At 38.5% G+C, this 14927-nt stretch overlaps 1 non-coding gene across 1 annotated transcript; it reads left to right on the top strand.

Annotated features, from left to right (window-relative positions):
- The first annotated feature begins 2197 nt into the window (after window positions 1–2197).
- On the top strand, window positions 2198–2304 carry LOC139038127 (U6 spliceosomal RNA). Its single transcript, XR_011491070.1, has one exon. It is a non-coding gene; the product is annotated as a U6 spliceosomal RNA (small nuclear RNA).
- Window positions 2305–14927: the final 12623 nt, after the last annotated feature.

The following is a 14927-nucleotide window of genomic DNA, read 5'->3' on the forward strand; positions in this document are numbered from 1 at the left end:
GTAATTGCTATTCTATACCTTCTTATATGGAATATAAGAACTATTCTGGTGTAACAATAAATATTAGAATAGTCTTCAAATCCATCATTAGTTGAGGCTATAAAAAGCTGTAGCTAGAGCAGGTGCAAGCTACCTCAGAACCATGGAAAGAGTCATTCAAAATTACAGCACTGAAAATACTCTGAACTGTTCAATGCAATAAAAGTATATATAAAATTTAATAGTCGTCAATGTAAAAAGCTATAATACTTGAAAATTAAGACTATTTTGATAATGTTAAATTGATACCCCAAACTAGAAAAGTGGTACAAAGCCTAACTCACACTTATATTTCTTCAGTTTAATAAGCATATAAATGTTTAATGAAAAGAGTAAAAGCAATATACATTATAGCTGCTTTGTTTGAATCTATTTAGGAAGTAAGATATTAAGTTTCTCTGTAGTTTTCCTTATTAGCTGATTGATTCTCGATCGATTTCAGCTAACACTTTGCTTAACTATGTCTGGTTGCTTTGATCCTCAAGCTTGGAGTTATCTTTCTACTGTGGTTTTAACTATTCTGTAGATTTTGTTACCCCTATTGTCACAAAGTATGCCTACATCCAAGCCTGTTTATCTTATATTTCTTCTTCAAGCAAGAAGGTCAGGAAGAAGGAAAGGGTAAAAAGCTAAAAATCACACTTCCTTTTAGCTCCAGTCTGTAATTGAAAGGCTCCATAACATTCAGAAATTTAAGAGCATTTGAGGATGGAAATATATAAAAGGCACTATCCAGAGCTGTCTAGAGCATAGACTTTGGCCTCAAGCTGACCTGGGTTTCAAGTCTGGTTTCTTCCCTTAATACCTGTGTTACTTTGGACAAGCTCCCTAATCTCTCTAAGCCTCAGCTTTCTCATTTGTAAAATGAGGATAACTGTAATACCTGTCTCATAGAGTTTATTGTTAGAATCAAGTTAGATAATGCATATAAACACTCCAAGTGGTATTTGGCCTATGCTAAGCATTTAAAAATGCTAGCTAATAAAACATTGATGCTATTAATATAAAAACATATTTGTTTAAAAAAATTCACTAAACCCTTGCTAGAGGATGCTTCCATATCCTTTGAGGGCCTTATTCAGCAATGACTTTGAACCAAAAAAAATTTATACTCATATCACTTTGGTAGTTGAAAAGAGACAGTTTCTGAACAAACTTCTTTCCAATATCTCTGATGCTTCTTTTTCTTTGATGAGCTGTTCTGTTTCAAGTTTGATTTCTCTTTCCAGTGACTCTCCCTCTGCCCTCAAGACACTGACAATTCTGCATGCCAAGGACTCCCACAGCAGTGTTTGAGGTGCAACCCAGGGTTTTCTGTCCCTCTCACAATGATGAAAATTTTCTATTTCTTTGGTTCATTTCCTCTCTATATACATTATTTTTTTCGTTGTTCAGTTGCTAAATTGCAAAACTTTGGAACCGCGTGGACGGCAGCATGCCAGGCTCCCCTGTCCTTCACTATCTCCTGGGGTCAAATTCATGCTTATTGAGCTGGTGATGCTATCTAACCATCTCATCCTCTGCCACCCCTTCTCCTTTTGCCTTCAATCTTTCCCAGCATCAGGGTCTTTTCCAGTGAGTCAGCTCTTTGCTTCAGGTGGCCAAAGTATTGGAGCTTTGGCTTCAGCATAAGTCCTTCCAATGACTATTCAGGGTTGATTACCTTTAGGATTGACTGCTTTCATCTCCTTGCAGAACAAGGGACTCTCAAGAGTCTTTTCCAACCCCACAGTTCAAAAGCATCAACTCTTTGGCACTCAGCCTTTTTTATGGTCCAACTCTCACATCCATACCTGACTCCGAGAAAAACCATAGCTTTGACTATATGGACCTTTGTTGGCAAAGTGGTTTTTCAGTCTGCCGTTGTCTAGGTTTGTCATAGCTTTCCTTCTGTGGAGCAAGTGTCTTTTAATTTCATGGCTGCAATCACCTTCCACGATGATATATGTTAACCAGGATATAATTCTTTTGACCCAGATCTATAACATATATTCTAATTATTTATATGTTTATTCAGTTCCTGCAGCCCATTATGTTATTTATGGAGTGCATGCATGCTAAGTCGTTTCAGTCATATCCGACTCTTTGTGATCCTATGGACTGTAGTCCACCAGGCTCCTCTGTCCATGGGATTCTCCAGGCAAGAATACTGGAAAGAGTGCTCGCTTCGGCAGCACATATACTAAAATTGGAACAATACAGAGAAGATTAGCATGGCCCCTGCGCAAGGATGACATGCAAATTCGTGAAGCGTTCCATATTTTTAAGCTTTTGCACAACAAAGGAAACTATAAGCAAGGTGAAAAGACAGCCCTCAGATTGGGAGAAAATAATAGCAAACGAAGCAACAGACAAAGGATTAATCTCAAAAATATACAAGCAACTCCTGCAGCTCAACTCCAGAAAAATAAATGACCCAATCCAAGAATGGGCCAAAGAACTAAACAGACATTTCTCCAAGGAAGACATATAGATGGCAAAAAAACACATGAAAAGATGCTCAACATCACTCATTATCAGAGAAATGCAAATCAAAACCACAATGAGGTACCATTACATGCCAGTCAGGATGGCTGCTATCCAAAAGTCTACAAGCAATAAATGCTGGAGAGGGTGTGGAGAAAAGGGAACCCTCTTACACTGTTGGTGGGAATGCAAACTAGTACAGCCGCTATGGAGAATAGTGTGGAGATTTCTTTAAAAACTGGAAATAGAACTGCCATATGACCCAGAAATCCCACTCCTGGGCATACACACTGAGGAAACCAGATCTGAAAGAGACGCGTGTACCCCAATGTTCATCAGAGCACTGTTTATAATAGCCAGGACATGGAAGCAACCTAGATGCCCATCAGCAGATGAATGGATAAGGAAGCTGTGGTACCATGGAATATTACTCAGCCATTAAAAAGAATTCATTTGAATCAGTTCTAATGAGATGGATGAAACTGGAGCCCATTACACAGAGAGAGGTAAGCCAGAAAGATAGAGACCATTACAGTACACTAACACATATATATGGAATTTAGAAAGATTGTAATGATAACCCTATATGTAAAACAGAAAAGAGACACAGATGTACAGAACAGACTTGTGGACTCTGTGGGAGAAGGCGAGGGTGGGATGTTTCGAGAGAACAGCATCGAAACATGTATATTATCTAGGGTGAAACAGATCACCAGCCTAGGTTGGATGCATGAGACAAGTGCTTGGGCCTGGTGCACTGGGAAGACCCAGAGGGATCGGGTAGAGAGGGAGGTGGGAGAGGGGATCGGGATGGGGAATACATGTAAATCACATGGCTGATTCATGTCAATGTATGACAAAAACCACTACTATATTGTAAAGTAATTAGCCTGAAACTAATAAAAATAAATTTTAAAAAAAATATTAAAAAAAAAAAAGAATACTGGAATAGGTTGCCATGCCCTCCTCCAGCAGATCTTCCTGACTTATTGCGTCTCCTGCATTGATAGGCAGGTTCTTTACCACTAGTGCCACATGGCAAGCTCTATTTACTGACTACTTACTACCATATTTCATTCAGTCTGAAATACATTGACTATTGGTGGGGGATGGAGGAATTGGAATAAGGGGATTAAAAGGTACAAACTTCAAATTATAAGATAAATAAGTATTGAGGATATAATGTGCAACATGATGACTTTAGTTAATACTGCTGTCTGGCATATATATACCTGGAAAAGGGAATGGAAACCAACTCCAAGATAAAAAAAGCATAAGATAAAAAAATCAACCAAGATAAAAAAAATATAGGAGTAAAATTGAGGGACCTGTGGAACATCCAAGGGAAGAATGACGAGTTTGAATATCCTGGAGCTCAAAAGAGATGTGTGGGCTGGAGATACCGATTTAAGAGACATCATTACCTATGTGATTTGTGGAGTGATTGAGACTGAGCAAGGATGTTGTATACATGCCATTTGTGTGTTTTCCTTTCTAGTCATTTTATTCTAAATTATATCCTCATTTAATTATAATAATTAGATTATTCAATATCTCTTTTCACCTCACATTATAACAAAAACTTTTCTTATGTTGCACTAGAGTTTTCAAAACAGTCAAAACTGTGGCTGAATAAAAATATACCAAGAGGATATGCTATGGTTATAGTTGAGCTTATCTCTGTGATAAAAATGTCTGTGCATAGTTTTTCTCCCATGTTTTGGATTTTTCCTTAGGCAAGATTTTCAGAAATAAGAATATATGTATGTTGTTCTATATTCAATGTTTGTTGCACATATACATCGAAATTACTTTCCAAAATGTACAGTTTCTCCTTAATACCAACAATGTATGAAGATACAAATTTAATTAGGTACTTGCCATAATTTGGCATTATGTATTTATCAAATGAGGCTTCCCAGGTGGCACAGTGGTTAAGAATCACTCACTCATCAATGCAAGAGACATGGGAGACTTGGTTCAATCCGTGGGAAATGGCAACCCACTCCAGTATTCTTGCCTGGAAAACTCCATGGAAAATGGAACCTGGCAGGTTACAGTCCATGGGTTGCAGAGTAGGACACAACTGAGCACACACGCAGGATACGGGTTTTGTTGAATGTGTACAGACATCCTGGATTCTGAAGTCAAGCGGGCCTTAGGAAGCACACTACGAGCAAAGCTAGTAGAGGCAATGGAATTCCAGCTAAGCTATTTCAAATCCTAAAAGATGATGCTGTTAAAGTGCTGCACTCAATATGCCAGCAAATTTGGAAAACTCAGCAGTGGCCACAGGACTGGAAAAGATCAGTTTTCATTTCAATCCCAAAGAAAGGCAATGCCAAAGAATGTTTAAACTACTGCACAATTGCACTCATCTCACACGCTAGCAAAGTAATGCTCAAAATTCTTCAAGACAGGCTTCAACAGTACGTGAACCATGAACTTCCAGATGTTCAAGCTGGATTTACAAAAGGCAGAGGAACCAAAGATCAAATTGCCAACATCTTTTGGATCATCGAAAAAGCAAGAGAGTTCCAGAAAAACATCTACTTATGCTTTACTGACTATGCCAAAGCCTTTGACTGTGTGGATCACAATAAACTGTGGAAAATTCTGAAAGAGATGGGAATACCAGACTATCTTACCTGCCTCCTGAGAAATCCGTATGCAGGTCAAGAAGCAACAGTTAGAACTGGACATAGAACAACAGACTGGCTCCAAATAGGAAAAGGAGTACGTCAAGGCTGTATATTGTCACCCTGCTTATTTAACTTATATGGAGAGCACATCATGTGAAATGCCAGGCTGGATGAAGCACATGATGGAATCAAGATTGCCTGGAGAAATATCAATAACCTCAGATATGCAGATGACACCACTCTTATGGCATAAAGCGAACAAGAACTGACGAGTCTCTTGATGACAGTGAAAGAAGAGAATTTAAACGCTGGCTTAAAACTCAACATTCAGAAAGCTAAGACCATGGCATCTAGTCCCATTACTTCATGACAAATAGATGGGGAAACAATGGAAACAGTAACAGACTTTATTTTCTTGGGCTCCAAAATCACTGCAGATGGTGACTGCAGCCATGAAATTAAAAGACGCTTGCTCCTTGGAAGAAAAGCTATGACCAACCTAGACAGTATATTAAAAAGCAGAGACATTGCTTTGCCAACAAAGGTCAGTCTCTTCAAAGCTATGGTTTTTCCAGTAGTCATGTATGGATGTGCGAGTTGAACTATAAAGAAAGCTGAGCGCCAAAGAAATGATGCTTTTGAACTGTGGTGTTGGAGAAGACTCTTGAGAGTCCCTTGGACTGCAAGGAGATCCAACCAGTCCATCCTAAAGGAAATCAGTCCTGAATATTCATTGGAAGGACTGATGTTGAAGTTGAAACTTCAATACTTTGGTCACCTGATGCAAAGAACTGACTCATTGGAAAAGACCCTGATTCTGGGAAAGATTGAAGGCAGGAGGAGCAGGGGATGACAGAGGATGAGATGGTTGGATGGTGTCACTGACTCGATGGACATAAGTTTGAGCAAGCTTCGAGAGTTGGTGATGGACAGGGAAGCCTGGCATGCTGCAGTCCATGGGGTCACAAAGAGTTGGACATGACTGAGTGACTGAACTGAACTGATATTTTTATTATATACGTTAAACATCTGATTGAAGCAAGATAAACATACAGCAAAGTATACATATCTAATTGTATAGCCTGATGAATTTTCAGAGTGAACATACTATATAATCTGAAACTAAATCAAGAAACAGAGCATTATCAGCATCTCAGAATTCTCTCTCACATATCCCTCAAAGGTACAACCACTGTCTTGATTTTTGACATTATAGGATAGTTTGAGCTGTTTTTGAACTTTTGATAAATAGAATCACATAGTGTGTAATCTTTTGTGTCTATCTTCTTTTGTTCAGCATTATGTTTGTACAGTTCATCATGTCACTGTGTTTATCTGTGGTTCGTTCTCATTTCTGTATGGTATTCTACCATGTGGATGTTCTACAATGTACTTGCTCTGGTAAGTATTTGGGTAGTTTCTGGTTTGGGACTATTATAAACATCGCTGGTTTATGAACATTCTTGTTATGTCCCTTGATGAATATATGTATGCATTTCTATTGGGAATGACTTAGGAATGAATTGATGGACCATAACATGTGCTTGTTTTCAGCTTTGGTAGTTACTGCCCTTTGTTCCCAGGGTACCACATTTCACTTCCTCCAGTATATGAGAGTTCCTGGTGCTCTACATGCTGTCTAACATTTTGTCTTTTTCATTTTAGTATTCTTATAAATGGTGTCTTATTTGGCTTCAATTTACTTTTCCTTGTTAACCAAAAGTGTTAACCATCTTTTCATAAATTTTTTAGCCATTTGGACATGCTGTTTTGTGAAGTCGCTATTCAAGCTGTTTAATTTTCTGCTGTCTTCTCTTTTCCTTATTGATTTGTAAGAGGTTATTATTGTTGTTATGTTGCTATTTTACATACTCTGAATATGAGTCCTTTATCAGGTGTATCGGAGGAGGCAATGGCACCCCACTCCAGTACTCTTGCCTGGAAAATCCCATGGACGGAGGAGCCTGGTTGGCTGCAGTCTATGGGGTCGCTAAGAGTCGGACAAGACTGAGCGACTTCACTTTCACTTTTCACTTTCCTGCATTGGAGAAGGCAATGGCAACCCACTCCAGTGTTCTTGCCTGGAGAATCCCAGGGACAGGGGAGCTTGGTGGGCTGCCGTCTATGGGGTTGCACAGTCGAACACGACTGAAGCGACTTAGCAGCCGCAGCAGCAGCAGCATCAGGTGTATGTCTTGCAAGTATTTTCCCACTCCATGTTTGCTTTCACTAGTTAAAGAACGTCTTCCCATGATTAGAAATTTTTAATCTTAATATAGTTCAACCTGTCAAATTTCTCCCATATGGTTAGCACATTTTATGTTCTGTTTAGGAAATCTTTGCCCACCTGTAAGTCATGAAGATATTTCTCTATGTTTTATTTTAAATGCTTTATCTTTTATTTTCATATTTAGATCTGCAACCCATTTGAAACATAGTTTTGTATTTTGTGTAAGGTAGGGCTCAAAATGCGTATTTTTCTATATGGATATCTATTTGACACAGTCTAATTTATTGAAAAGATTACCCTTTCCCCCACTGCACTGAATATTAATATTTAAGGGTTTTTTTTCTCTTCAGTTTAACACATGGAAAGTGGGGCCTCATTGTTTAACTCATTTATTGATTATTTGGGCAATTTGCCATTTCTCTATTGTATTAAGACAGGACCGATTTTGCTGCAGTAGCAAATGAAGCACCAAATTTCAGAGGCTTAAAATAACATGGCTTTAGTCTTCCTCATGCGAAGTCCAGTTGCCAGTGGGCCAATTTATAAGGCAGCCGGTCTCCCTGCAATGACTGAAAGATGCAGGTCACTTCCGTCTTGGGACTTCACAGTAGTATGTGGTCTCTACAATCTCTGTTAGAAGAGAAGTGAGTGTGATGGTGGCACTTTGGCTCTTAAATTCTTGACCTGGATGGGAGACACCCAATTTCAGCTTACGTTCTGCTGTCTGCATCTGTTAACACGGCCTCACCTCATTGAAGGGAACCTGGGAAGTCTAGTTTTCCCACGTGCCCAGGGTGGAGAGGAAAAACAGACATCAGAGAGATGGTGATCCCACCACATTCCCTTGACTGACTAACCATATTTTCCACTGTGCAAATGGTTTGTGTCTATTAACACTTTTGTGTCTATTAACACTGGGTTTTTTTTTGTATCTAATGTGTATATTGGGCTTCCCTGGTGGGTCAGATCGTAAAGCATCTGCCTGCAATGCGGGAGACCCAGGTTTGATCCCTGGGTCGGTAAGATCCCCTGGAGAAGGAAATGGCAACCCACTCCAGTACTCTTGCCTGGAAAATCCCATGGATGGAGGAGCCTTATAGGCTACAGTCCATGGGGTCACAAAGAGTCGGACACGACTGAGCGACTTCACTAAGTCACTAATGTGTATATTAAATCGAAATAACCTTTAAGATTTCTTGCTTTGAATTCTCTTTTAACTTAATAATGCTCCTCTAATTTATTACAAGCTTGCTTACCACATTTCACTTGTCCTTTTCTCTAGTCTTTTTATGTTATTTTATTTAGATGTACTTTTTATGAGCAGCACAGATTCTGATTTTCAACACAATCTGAGAGGCTTTTCCTATTAATAGGGGATCTAAATTTAATAAGTAAACTGATCACGCTTAGTCTCAGGATTGCCATGATTTTGTGCCTTGTTTTTATCATATGTGTGTGCTGTTTCTTTTCAGTTTTTTCATTTGCTCTGAAGATTTGGTGGTGTTTGCTCTTATTCTTTACTGTGAGTTTTTGAAAGTAGACATTCCTCTGATTTTGCTAGTGGGTTCCTTAGAGCTTTCCACAAATACTTTTAAAAATCTGTGTTTGTGTAATTGTAACAGTAATAAGTCAAACAGTAACCTTTAGAAACTATGGAAAAGGAGGCATCAAACATTTTTTATTTCCCTATCCCCTGTTAATCTTATCTTTTGTTTGTGTTAACTATCTAATCTGGGGTAGTAAACTCAGTCATTTGAAAAAATACAGTTTTTTTCCCTCGTAAACTAATTGCTCTTCCTATAAAACATTAGGACAATAACCTTAAGTACAAAGGGCAGCAACAAAATCTGCCATCATTTTACCACACAAAGACAACCTTCAAACTCTTTACTATATACATTTTATATGATTGAGATTATATTGTATATACGATTTTATATGCTGCTTTATTCACTGAAATGTTCCTATTAGCAACTAGTTGTTTTTGGTTGTATAAAGTTTTCACAATCATTTTAAAGACCTTATTATATTAGATGAGCCATAAGTTATTACCATATCATTATTGTACATTTAGATATTTTCAACTTCTAATTATCATAAATAATGTTGAATAGAATTATCTTTCTGCAAAAGGGGAAAAAGCACATTTTTTTTTCTAATTTATGATTATTTCATTAGGACAGATTTCCAGAATAAAATTAGTGGGTCAAAGGACGACCTCTTTTTTTGATCATGCTGTACGGCATGCAGAATCTTAGCTCCCCACCAGGGGTTGAACCCATGCCCTGGGTCTTGGGAGCAGGGAGTCTTAACCACTGGGCCATCAGGGAAGTCCCAAAATGAATATATTTTGTTAAAGGACTTTTGGTTCATATTGCTAAATTGCTTCCCCAAAGAAATCACATCATTATAAATGATATCTCAACTTAGCTATATTGTTGCTATAGTTCTTTTAGCACTTCAGACTTAGCATCAATTCATTTCTCATTATTGGTGTTTATATTGACTTATACCTATAACTAAAGTCTGTTTTGGGCATCTCCATCAATTCTTTCCAACCCCTATCTTCCAAATCATGAGTTCTTTTTATGATTCAGTGACTCATTTTATGATTCATCAAATTGCATCAAATACATGGAAGAATGTGGTTTTTTGTTGATTACCAATTAAGTCAATGCTTTATGTAACTTAATTTGGTTTCTTTTCTGCATATTGCATAGCAGGTGACTTATTTCCACTGAGGAAAATTATTTTTTTTAAGTTTAAAAAAATTTGTATATTTTTGGCTGTTCCGGGTCTTCATTGCTGCACATGGGCTTCCTCTAGTTGCAGTCAGCGGGGGCTACTCTCTAGCTGTGGTGTATGGTTTCTCATTGCAGTGGCTTCTCTTGTTTTGGAGCATGGGCTCTAAGCGCTTGAGCTCACTGGTGGTGGCACACAAGCTTAGTTGCCCCACAGCAGGTGGGATCTTCCCAGACCAGGGACTGATCCATGTCCCCTGTATTGGCAGGCAGATTCCCAACCACTGGCACACCAGGAAATTCCCAAAACTACTTTTTGACACTAGTGTCCATGTCCTTTCCAACACATCCCAATCTATAAAGCAAGGGGAAAATGAAGGAAGTGAAAGTGAAAGTCACTCAGTCGTATCTGACTCTTTGAGGCCCCATGAAGTATACAGCCCATGGAATTCTCCAGGCCAGAATACTGGAGAGGGTGGGTGTTCCCTTCTCCAGGGGATCATCCCAACCCAGGGGTCAAACCCAGGTCTCCTCACTGCAGGCGGATTCTTTACCATCTGAGCCACCAGGGAAGCCCAAGCCTACGGTAAGTTGAAAGATGCAATTCTAGGAGGGGTTGGAAAAATGTGTCGAGGCCTCTAAACAGGGAAAAAGGGGAAAATAAGCAAAGATTTAACCAGGTGCTCAAGACTATCCTAAATTGAAGATACAATAGAAAAATAGAATAGAGTCTTAAGTTGGTGTATGGAATAGATTCAGACTCTGATGGATAAGTTTTGAATCTTGAAAAGGAAATAATTTAGATCACATTTATGCACTTCAAGGCCCAGCTAAAATTGCTTCTCATTTAGACACCTCAAATGTGATCTCTCCTGCCTCCAAATTCTCCCATTTTTCTAGAAAATGCATCATTTTCTACTTTGGATAGTAGTAATTTGCCAGACTACTCTTTGATCATTACCTCCACGTTACGTGTGTGACTCACCTCTGCACTTTCACAGCACCTGGCAAATTGCTTTATCCTAGATAGGTGTTCAACAAATAATTTCCGAAACCAGTGCTTATCGGCTGGTAACTGTTTTCAAAACCAATGGATATAAGATTATAAACCATTCCTAAATAACTTTATTAAGTGCTCAAAGTGAGCAATAGTTAAGTAGATAAATATTTACCTGAGGACGTTTTCACAGTGGCAGTTTTGGAAATTTCATTGTGTATTTATTGATTTTAAGATACTGTTTTCTTCATTTCCCCTCACATTAGCAATATGTTACATTAAAAAAATACTCAGTTTTATTTTCTCATTAAACAACAAATCCCATTAGAATGTGTGTGTGTGTGTGTATGTGTGTGTGTAAATACTTAGAATCACAAATGCTAGGTTATTTTTGCTAAAATTTTTTTTCTAATTTTTTATCATAACTGTGCAGTGTAATTTTCACAAACAAGACACTTGCTTCTAACCAGCACCTGGATTAAGGAACAGAATATTACTTTCATCTCAGAAACCCCTCTTCTTATTTCATGATGACTTTTTTTCATGGTGACTTTTTGACTTTGGGAGGGAAGGGGGAGAAACTTTCATCAATATTTGATGTTTTTATATTGTTTCAAAGTTTCTAAATATGTATGAGGTTATAGACATCTCACATTATTTTTGTCATGTATCTAAGGAAGGTTTAGTATTTTTTATTTGCTAGGAAAGCATTAAGTAATTTTTGTTTGCATTAAGTGATTTTGAAAGCCTTGAAACCATACAGTTGAAAGATATTGTAAAAAAATCAAGGATATTTGATATTAATGTTTATGAAAAGGAACATCAATTTCTTTGCCTACAAAATAATTTGCAGGACTTCTCTGGTGGTCCAGTTGGTTAAGAGTCCCTGCTTCCAATGCAGGGGTGCAAGTTCGATCCCTGGTGGGGGAACTAGGATCCCATATGCCATGTGGTGCAACCAAAAAAAAATTCCTACTGCAGAAACCAAGTCCAGGGTAAATAAGGTTTTGGAAGTCTTTGTTCTTCCTTCTATAGCGATGCATTTATATTTCAGTTCAATTAGTAAGACTTAGGATCTGAGTGAAGTGGAACACTAGATTGATTACAATTGGTTTTACATGCTTTCTTAATCACTTCTCAGTAGACTGCTCTATTAAGAGGTACACTGTTGATTTAAAATCTGCTATGAGCACTGTTTGCTTGTTGTACTTTGTTTTTGTAAACATTTCATAATACTCATGCCCTTGGAAGATTGCCTCTAGTGCACTTGGGGAGGTAATATTGTTTGAAGCTGATTGTAATTTTTTAACCTCAGGCTAAATGAATCAGTTTTGAGAATCTAGTAATTCCAGTTTCAGTAATGTATGGATCAAGACTAGCCTCCCCCAATGAGTTGACAAACCTGAAGGAAACCACTTTCACAGCTAAAGATAGCAGAGAAAGAGTAACCTAGCCTATTACCCACAAAACCCTGATGCTATCTCTACAGGGATCTGGAAACCATCATCTTCAAGCAGCGGCTTTGTGAATTGTACAGGACAGGTAGAACAAACTCAGTGAACATAGGATTCCTCATAATCCAATGAAATGGAGTCATTTGTCTAAGCCTCTACCAGAAAGGATACTGCTAAGGTGACAAGTCATGAAGGTAGGGCAGTTATCTTGAGAACTCTCGTCTGTGTGCATGTGTTCAGACAAAGAAGGAAATCAAATTTGGCGGTGAGTCCAGGCAAGAGGAGACAGGCTGGGTGTTTCAGTTCATTCTAATGAAAAGGCCCAGCACGCTCCATTTCCTAAACATTTGTAATGGAACCTTTCATACATATGAGAGCAGATCCTGATATATATATATATAAATAGCTTAAAGAAAAAGAGGAAGAAAATCGTACATCTACACTCCCACCCAACTTAACAGTAGTGCATTTACTGATGCTTTTGAAGTCCCTGTGAGTCCTCCATGGTCACATCCTGCCTTTTCCTGGATGGAACTAGTGACTCTGATTTTGGCTTCTCATTCCTTTTTCTTTTTTCTTTCTAGTTTTGCCACACATACTGATATATCCCTGAACACTATGTTATTTAGGTTTGAATGTTTTATAAACGAATCAAACTGACTTCATCTTTCTTTAATTTGGTCATGTAAATCAGCATCATGCCTGTGAGAATTTTAATTGTTGTATAGTATCCTATTGTGTGAATATACACAACTCTATTTATTAACCTATTTTCTTGTTAACAAACATTTGGGTGGTTTCCAGTGTTTGGCTGCTGTTAATAGTAGTGTTATGGACATGCTTGTTCTTTCTCCTGGTGCACATAAACAAGAACTACTTAAAGATACAGTTTTGGGAATGCGATTGCTGGGTCGTAGCATCTTCAACTTTACTAGGTAATACTTCATCAACTTTTTTTGGCTTAGTTAAAAAGGACTAGGGTTGCCAGCTGTAGCAATTGAAAATACAGGATTCTCAGTTACCTTTGAATTTTATATAAACAACAAAAACCTTTTTAGTGTTAAGTATGGCCCATGCAAAATTTATATTTCATCCGGCAACCCTACCAAGGTCAGTGAACTTTACCAAATCACAGTCATTGGCCAATGAAGTGTAAGTGTGAGGGGGTGGGGGAATATTTGGCCTTTTCTCCCTCACCTAGCGTGGCCAACTCAGTTGTTTACCAGCAGATTAGCCCAGGGGGCTCAGGTGCTTGCTAATCAGCTATATGGGTAATTGATCAGCTCAACAAATACGTATCAGCACCAGCTGAAAGCCAAGCAGGTGCTAGTTGTTGAGAGTATAACTGCTAACATGGCAGACAAGGTCCTTGCCCTCACTACGATTTTAGCCAGGGTGGGGAAATGGAAGATAATAAGGCAGTGATCTGTGTGCTGTGGGAGCAGTGGTGTGTTGGCAAAGAAGCCTTGATATGCAGATTTTGCTGACTTTGGAGTTGTAAATACTCTTACCATGGCCAGTTTCAAGCTACCAGTGTGGGGGCACTGAACTCAGAGTTGAGGGAGAGACTTGTACAATCTGCTCTTTGGGCTGTATGAACTGGCTCCAGCAGGCCACTGTCTGGGAAAGTACTTAGAAAGGAACTTTCATCCAATTTCTGGGCTCTTTTCTGATTGGTTTGGGGGAAGGGACTTAGAGATTAATTATTTCCTCAAATTTAGAAGGAATCAAATGCTAAGAGGTATTAGAAAGCATTTATTATATACATATAATATTGGATGCTTTGCAAAAAATTTTTTTACTCTTATATAAATAGAAGAGTCTCATAAACATAGTTGTAAATTTGACTAGCCTGTAGATCAGGGCTAAGATCTCCATTTTTGTATATGATCTTATATCAGAAGACCCTTGAAGACTTCTGCACTGCTCCATTCCTCATCATCCATTCCGCAAACATTGACAGAGCCCTGGGTTCTGTGTCAGGCATTGTGGAATGGACTTTAGTCTCTGTCTTCATGGCGCTCTCAATTCACAGAAAGAACTCTCTGCCCAGGTCTTTGCAGGCAGTCTCACTGCATTCTCCTCTTACTTAGTTCATCCCTGAGCTTCCCTCTGGCTGTAACCCCCTCCCAATGATCTTTTCTTGCTTTTATTGATATTTCTCCTTTCCCAGAGTGGCCGAACCTGGACTCTCCTGACTTTCCTATATCTTGTCCTATTGGGCAAGCTATCACTCTAACCATTCCATCTATCTCTATCAAATATTATTCAAATGCCTGTGTCCTTGTCAGTGTACAAGGCATGCAGGAGCCTCTACTATTTAAAAGTTTTTATAATAATTCCATAAAATTATGTCTT

The sequence above is a fragment of the Odocoileus virginianus genome, chromosome 13 (genome assembly GCF_023699985.2).
Source record: "Odocoileus virginianus isolate 20LAN1187 ecotype Illinois chromosome 13, Ovbor_1.2, whole genome shotgun sequence".
NCBI lineage: Eukaryota > Metazoa > Chordata > Mammalia > Artiodactyla > Cervidae > Odocoileus > Odocoileus virginianus.